Here is an 8,205-nt window from a genome sequence, read left to right as displayed (position 1 = left end):
TATATAAAGACTGTTTACATACAATCTCTCTCTCTCTCTCTCTCTCTCTCTCTCTCTCTCTCTCTCTCTCTCTCTCTCTCTCTCTCTCTCTCTCTCTTGGTGGCATAGTGAATAGTTAATGGAAATGTTCAAAAGCCTGAATGACATTACAAGTATTATAATCATGTTACGCTAAATACAAATCAGACCATAAACATTGGATTTAAACTAGAAACTGAATAATTACCTATTCAGGCTATAATAGATATGGCCAAGGGCTTTCTCATGACTGTATAAAGTTGCAAGTCGTAAGACAAATGCAGGTTTGCAACCACGGGGGCAATTCCAAATCCTGTTAGCCATTCTTGACTGTTAAGGGTTTCAGAGCAGATGGAAGAAGGTGAATGGGTGTCTGGTGGATGGGCGGGGCAAAATTTTGTCCAAAGGTGTTTACATTGCTTACGTAATGAATGTTTTCGACTCTTGGCTCGGTATCACTGGCCATGGCGTCGGCTGGATCATTTTTACTCAATAAAAATTAAAACCATCGGGTTTAGGTTATTGATAATGCTGACAAAATTTGTGTGTGGTTGTAAAATATACATATGTCAACTTTCAGCTACACCCGATGCTTTGATAAGGAGCAAAGTCCAAAAAACCGTGTTACAGAGGCCCTGAATCTCATAGTAGTATACACTTACTTGCATGCTGTTATATCAAGTAAGGTTGGCTCTCCAGTTGGGACGTCTGATCAGGGACGTCTGACCATGCCCTGGTTTTGTTTATAATTAAGACTAAGCAGCTTGCCGTGGTGTGTCATACTCATGTATGAGTAGCCTTAGTTTTAGTGGAGCCACTCAAGCAGTTGGGAGTGAGTGATTTTTTTTCTTAGCATCATTATTAAATTTTTAAAGTAATAGATCGCAAAAGGTTTCTGTTGATAAGCACTAGAGTGCGTATAGGAATTTGATGTCTGGTGTTCATCAGGTTGGTTTTCTTCGTCCATTACTTTTCACACTATGTACACAATATGTGGTTTGGCCCAGGAAACGAGCTCGTTGCATATGCTGATGATGCTGCTCTCTTTGCATCAATTCCAACTCATGAATCTGGGTCTGATGAATCCCTTGATAGAGATCTAGCTGAAAATAGTGCAAATTATGGGGCATGGAGTTGAACCCTAACAAAACTCAAAGTATGATTGTAAGTAGGTCTATGATAGTGGCTCCACAACATCAAGATTTCAGCATTGATGATGTTTCTTCAACTATATACAACTGAAATTTAAGGTATAATTCTTGATTGCAAACTCATTTTTGAGAAGCACATTCGGTTTGTTTCTTCTTTAATTATAAAAAATGGCTTATCGAGAAAGGCTTTTAAGATTTTGGGGAATCAATTTATTCTGAAGATATTTTTTAATTCTTTTATTTTGCCTTGTTTCAAGTATTGTTCTCCTGTCGGTTTTTCTGCGGCTTTTTATCTTCTTACTTTGGTGAACAGAAACTTAGGGTCTATTAACTTTCTTACTCCTCATCAAGATATTAATCTATGACACCGTCGTTCAGTTAATTCTTTACGCATGTTGCATAAGATTTTTCATAATTCTGACCATCCCAGATTGTTCCATATTGTACGTAGTACCACATAGGCAGTTAATTCTAACAGTCTTGCATACACCATCGTAAGGATCAGAACTACACATTATTCTATAGGTTTTATTCTAGCGGTGACTAATTGGTGGAATGATCTTCTTAATCGGGGGAGTTGAATCAGTGGGAACCCAGAAGTTCAAACTTGCAGTGAATGTTTTTTTTTTTTTTTTTTTTTTTTTTTTTTTTTTTTTTTTTTTAATGCTGAACTTACTGACATGAGTCTCTCTTTATTGTTTATATGTGACATATCTATTTTATCGTTATTATTGATCTTAAGATATTTTAGATTCCTTATTCATTACTTTTCATAGTTTATTGATTCCCTTTCCTTTCTTTTCCTCACTAGGCTATTTTTCTTTTGGAGACTTTGGGCTCATAGCACCTAGATTTTCGAAGTAGGACTAGCAAGTAGATTTGCAAGGTAATAATAATAATAATAATAATAATAATAATAATAATAATATAGTGTAACTTTTTTTGTATCCTTATGATTTTTAGAATTGATAGCTATGTAAGTAAACTAGTTTATATTTATTATACAGCTCTCTCTCTCTCTCTCTCTCTCTCTCTCTCTCTCTCTCTCTCTCTCTCCTCTCTCTCTCTCTCTCTCTCTCTGTGTGTGTATATATATATATATATATATATATATATATATATATATATATATATATATATATATATATATATATATATATATATATATAGTTTAGACCGTAGGATAATTATTGATGTATTCTGAGTTGTATGAGTGCAGTTGTGAACTAATTCATTTATTAATTGCCATGCTTACAACGGTCACGGAAGCATATAATTTCAACAACTGGACAGTCATGTGATTATTCTGCCTTTGAAGAAATGAATTGTTCGCAGACTCCCCCAAAAAAGTGTGAATTGTCAAAAAAAAAAGATAAAGAAAGAAAAAAAATCTGGTTTTGAGTTGAGTTGACTGACTTCTAGTCATCTTCGCTCTTTTTACTCTATTTCACCTCCCTTTACTATTTGCTTATACTTATCATCCCTGTGATCTATTTTCCTAGATTATATCTTAAAATAATTTTGCATGCTTTTGTCTACGAAATGGTTTATCGTTTATCTTTACCCTTTTTTTCTTATTGTTGAATAACATGGTCCTTGTGAATTGAAAAAATCATGTGTTATCAGCCTCTTAGTTTTAGGGTTAGAGTTTACGACTCCTAATTTATATTTCAGTCCGGTCTTCTTTTTTCTGTGTGATTTGAGTTTGAAAAAAGAAATATACTTTGACTTCTTTGGAAGTGGTTTCCTTTTTTTCAAGGGATTTCACAATATTTTGTCCTGTCAACGACCTTGCTCTCTTTGCAGCTAACATTCTCTTTCTGTTATGGGGTAGCTATCCTTTCAAGTGTCTGTTGATATTCACTTAGCCATTGCTTCTGTAAAACGAGAGATATTGCATCACATTTTCCTTACCGTATTACACATGTAAAGATCTCCGTCCCATCTTTTGTCACGACTAGCACAACCTGCCTTTTTCAAGCAGCAGGATATCCACGTTCTTTGGCTTTTCAGTACAGTATCTTGGCCGAGATCTCCACGGCACATTTTGTTGTCAAAAGACCCGTTGACCTCCGAATAAATTGAAGTAGAATAATTTAGTTATTTGGAGTTTAAGGGCCAGACCCTTCTCTTACGTCTCATTTCTTGAAAATTATATTTATTTTCTATGCAAGGTAGACGAGCAAACATTGAAGCTTTTTCAGATTATTCGTCGAATTGATGGAACAATTTCATTAGTACTGCTGCAAGGTAATATGGCTTTTGGAAGTATAAAGTACTAGAAACATATTGTATAAAATAAATTATTGAAGCAATGGAGTATCATGGGTCTTGTACTTTTTCTTTTTAACACACGATATCTTACACTTTTCATAGAATATTCTAAAGTTTTTTTCCCACTGTCATTATTGTCGTCTCTGTGTCTCTCCTTATGGCATTCTTGTGCTTCATTTTTTGCCACGAATATCTTTTAACCTTCTTCATACACAAGATGTGAGATGAGATAAGTTTGAACAGTGCCTCATCACATTTAGTCTGACAAACTTTTCCACTTATAGGCCTAGTTAAAGCGTTAAATTAGCGATGTGTCTACATCTGAGAGAGAGAGAGAGAGAGAGAGAGAGAGAGAGAGAGAGAGAGAGAGAGAGAGAGAGAGGAGAGAGAGAGAGAGAGAAACTTTTAACAAAAACTGACTTTGACAGTCCTGTAAGTTTCAAGAACAGTATGTGTACATACCATGCTGATACGCAACTATATTTTCTCTTATAATATCTCAAGTTAGAGGTGTAACCGATATAAATTCTCTTTTTATATAGTTAGTTAGCGGAATCTGATCCTGTTTAATTGCTGAAAATTTGAACTGTTCTTTATTTCTTTATTTTTCTGCTTCTCAAAATCCAGAGAAAATATGGTTAATCGGTTTTTAAGCTCAGTCTTGCATTTAATGTGGGGATCATTTACGAGTTATCATTTATCAGCAATTTATTTCTTGATGTTTGTTATCCATATGTCAATATACTATACTAGTGTACGCGACCCGTCAAAATGGTGGTTAAATATTTAGACAGATATGCACACACACGTACCCCACTTTCACCTGGGTATGACGACTTCCTCTCTCCCCTACCCGAGGGATGATGAGAGCTGAACGTGAAAGAATATATATATATATATATATATATATATATATATATAAATATATATATATATATATATATATTCAAATAAGCCATATATATTTTTGATACATTAATGTCTGGATTTTCTTAACGACCTCGGGATCAGAGTCCCAGGCGAAATCACACAAAGACAAGAGCTTGTGACCGGCCGGGGATCGAACCCTGGTCGGCAAGCTTGTATATATATATATATATATATATATATATATATATATATATATATATATATATATATATATATATATATATATAATATATATATATATATATATATATATATATATATATATATATATATATATATATATATATATATATATATATATAAAACCAGACACTTACTCTTTTATATGTAAGGGAAATGACATTGGAAGAAGTTGAAAGGTTATTCTGATTTGTTTATGTAGATGAAATTGTATGGTGGAATTATATTATGTACTCACAGGTGGAAGGAGGTTATGTTTTACCCCCTGTTTGTGCGTGTGTTTGTTTGTGAACATTTCGTGGCCACAATTTAATCGTAGAGTAATGAAACTCGCAGGGATTAACTGTTATGTTAAAAACTGGAAATTATTAAGTTTTTGAAGGTCAAGGTCACGGTCAAGCAAAATGTCTAATTCACGTAATCATCCATAAGTTTGGACATCGTTATCACAGAGATTCCAAACTTGGTACATATTTGATTGTACGAAAATCCACGCCAATTAAAACATGTTAAGGTCGAAGGTCAAGGTCGAGTCTAAGGGGAAGCAAAAGGTCAAATTCCGGTCATCAACCATACGGCCACAATTTAAATCATAAAGTACTGAAACTTGCAGGGATTTTAAACTGTTATGTAAAGAGCTAGAAATGATTAATTGATTCTGGGAATGGCACGCTGATTTCGAGAAATAAGCTACCGTGGCGGAGGTCCGCACTCAGTGTGCTTTTCTAGTAAATTATATAAGACATCAGCTTCGTACTGATGCGATCGATATATACTTTTACCTTTTATTACGGTAGCCATGAGCAAAAAGGATTCTCATTTTGTAGAAGACAGTTACCCTATGGGTCAACACGATTATAGTCAAAGGATTTGCATAATTAGTCAGGCTATGGCTGGCCCAGCTGTATTATGTTAAAGGTAGAAGCGGTGGATACCGTATGGTGTTTAGGTTTTATTTTGTTTTATGATATTGCAATATGAGAGACAGAATTGAGTTTTGCCCGTCTGTTGTTGCCAGAAAAAAAATGTTTGATGATGTTTTAAATGGTTATGGTTAACTAATGAAATAACATTTAAAAAGCTGTAATATTTTTATGTTTATGGTTAATTGCTAACCATAATAGTGAAGAGAAAATGCAATATTGAATCAGATAATTTAGGAGCAAATCAAGTAAAACAAGGGTTAACAAGTTCTCTACTCATAAAATGACCTAACCTAGTTTAAGTTTTTGTTAGTTGGATATCCATATTAGTATTGGTCATGATGACTGGAAGAGCGTGATATGTTTTTTTTATTGTATATCATTTATTTTGTTGCGTCGTAATAGAGTTTCAGGAACATTTTTTTGAGAGTTTTTATCATAAAAAACAGATAATGCAGTTTTCTTTAGTTGAGTGATTCAAGCTGTCATCTGATGTGGATAATTTATTGTCTAATATGTTCTTCCTTTGATAGTTAATATAGTTGTTTTCAGTAGAATTATATAATGAACTGACTTTGCTGTTTCGTTCAAAATATCGTTAGTCAGTAATAGGTTTCTATTACCTCCGCCAACGATTTAAGAGGAGGTTGTGTTTTCGCCCCTGTTTGTCTGTTTGTTTGTTTGTGAACAACTTTCTGGCCACAATTTTACTCGTAGAGTAGTGAAACTTTCAGGGATTAATTGGTATGTTTAGACGGGCAGGTGATTAAATTTTGAAAATTCCAGGTCAAACTCAAGGTCAACAGAATTAACCCTAACCTTAACGCCAAGTTCGCACATGGTTGTCACACAGATTTCAAATACTCCTACGGTCTAAATTTAATTCTGGGAAACGCATGCTGGTTTCGAGACAAAACTGCCGTGGCGGAGGTCTGCATTATCGGAGTGTTTTTCTAGTTAATGACGTAATGATTGAATACTTTTGATTAAGGAAGAGAAAATCTTGTTGCAATGCAATATTTAGGTAAAATTAAGTTTAAAATATTTTTGAAGCGGGTCTGTAATTTTATGAAGTCAGTCTGCTGAGGACAGAGCCCAGCCGGTTTAATATCAAATATTTTTCATAGGTGTTGCATTTTACTTTGATTTTATGTAAATTGCAATTTCTCAGCCTATGAAAAGTTTTATTTCCTTGTAAACGATGTACGCATAAACGAATGTTAAATGTCCGCAGGCATAAGATTTCCCCATTACGTATTCGCTCGTAGTGCATTCTGTTCATATTCATGTCATTCTTATAGAATAGTGTTGTTTTATATTCATTTTATTGTGGAGACAAAGACGCTTTAGAACTCTTGGAAGGTTTTAACTTCTTCAGATAGATACATTTGTTTTGGTCATCTTCCCATATTTTGCGGCTTAAAGTCTTTCTTTACCTTCTTCTTCCACCTCCTATTGTGATACTTTCAAAAAGGAATGATTATCTAAATATAATTGTGTTCTTTTTGCTATTAGATATCTTATTAATAGTTAAGCTTTGCAAAAAAAAATTTTATGTAATTTTTTTTTCTCTTCTTTCACTCTGTTAATGACATACGTTAGTGGTCAAGCACCAGACTTGCATTTGCAAGGACCTGTTGGCTCCAGTGCAAGCTGAGATCAGTAGCAAATCATTAGGCTTTCAGCTTAATTCCTATACCTATAATGGTGCCACCCTTCCAGAAGATAAAAAAGTGAAGTGGTATTTGCATACACATACCTTTACGCTTACACACACACACACACACACACACACACACACACACACACATATATATATATATATATATATATATATATATATATATATATATATATATATATATATATGCATGTATGTATATATGTGTGTGACACAATTTATTGTAAGATTATTATTATTATTATTATTATTATTATTTTTATTATTATTATTATTATTAATGTAAGTGAAGGGGAAGTACGAATATCCTAATGCCTGAGGTGATTAACGTTTCAATGAGACCATTTTTTACTGGCCCGGAAGTTGACCTTGAGAATACTGTGAAAATTGCAATGCATTCTACATTCTTAACTCCTTTTGCTGAAGGTAATTGGCTATTACGCATTCATTATGTGCGGAATGCTGTTTATGAACGTGATACGTGTAATTATGTGTTGGCCTTAAATGATTTTGAAAAAGGTGAAAAGAAATTTAGGAGAGGGCGTTAGCGAGGGTCCCAAAGACTTAATGGCCTAATTGACTATTAGGCTTTCTAAGTAGTAATAGTAATGGAAGTTGCTGTTGGTATAGTAATATTCTGACTTAACTTAATTTTCTTGAGAAATGAAGTTCAGAGAAATTTATATGCATAAAAAAACTCTGTGAATAAACTTACGGGTTAGGTTCTTTTGCTCTGTGAACAATAAGTAAGTAAAGGACATTCATGGCTTCTTTAGTTCAGATTTATATGAGACAGGCATCAACGTAATTTTGGGATTTTCCTAATTCATAATGTTCATAATGCTAATCGGATGATATTTAAGCATTCAGGGTGCCTAAGCCGTTGCTATAAATTATATGGCATGACACCAGGACACACACACACTGTCTTTCTATCACATACACATGTACACGCGCACACAGTCATTTCGAGGATTCATTGGGAAGAATAATTTTGTATTTTTGTGTATGAAAGTTATCTTGTATATGTGTTGAATCATTTTTTTTT

The sequence above is a fragment of the Palaemon carinicauda genome, chromosome 8, assembly GCF_036898095.1.
Source record: "Palaemon carinicauda isolate YSFRI2023 chromosome 8, ASM3689809v2, whole genome shotgun sequence".
NCBI lineage: Eukaryota > Metazoa > Arthropoda > Malacostraca > Decapoda > Palaemonidae > Palaemon > Palaemon carinicauda.
The sequence above is the reverse complement of the archived record's forward strand: the minus strand, read 5'-3'. Positions refer to the sequence as shown.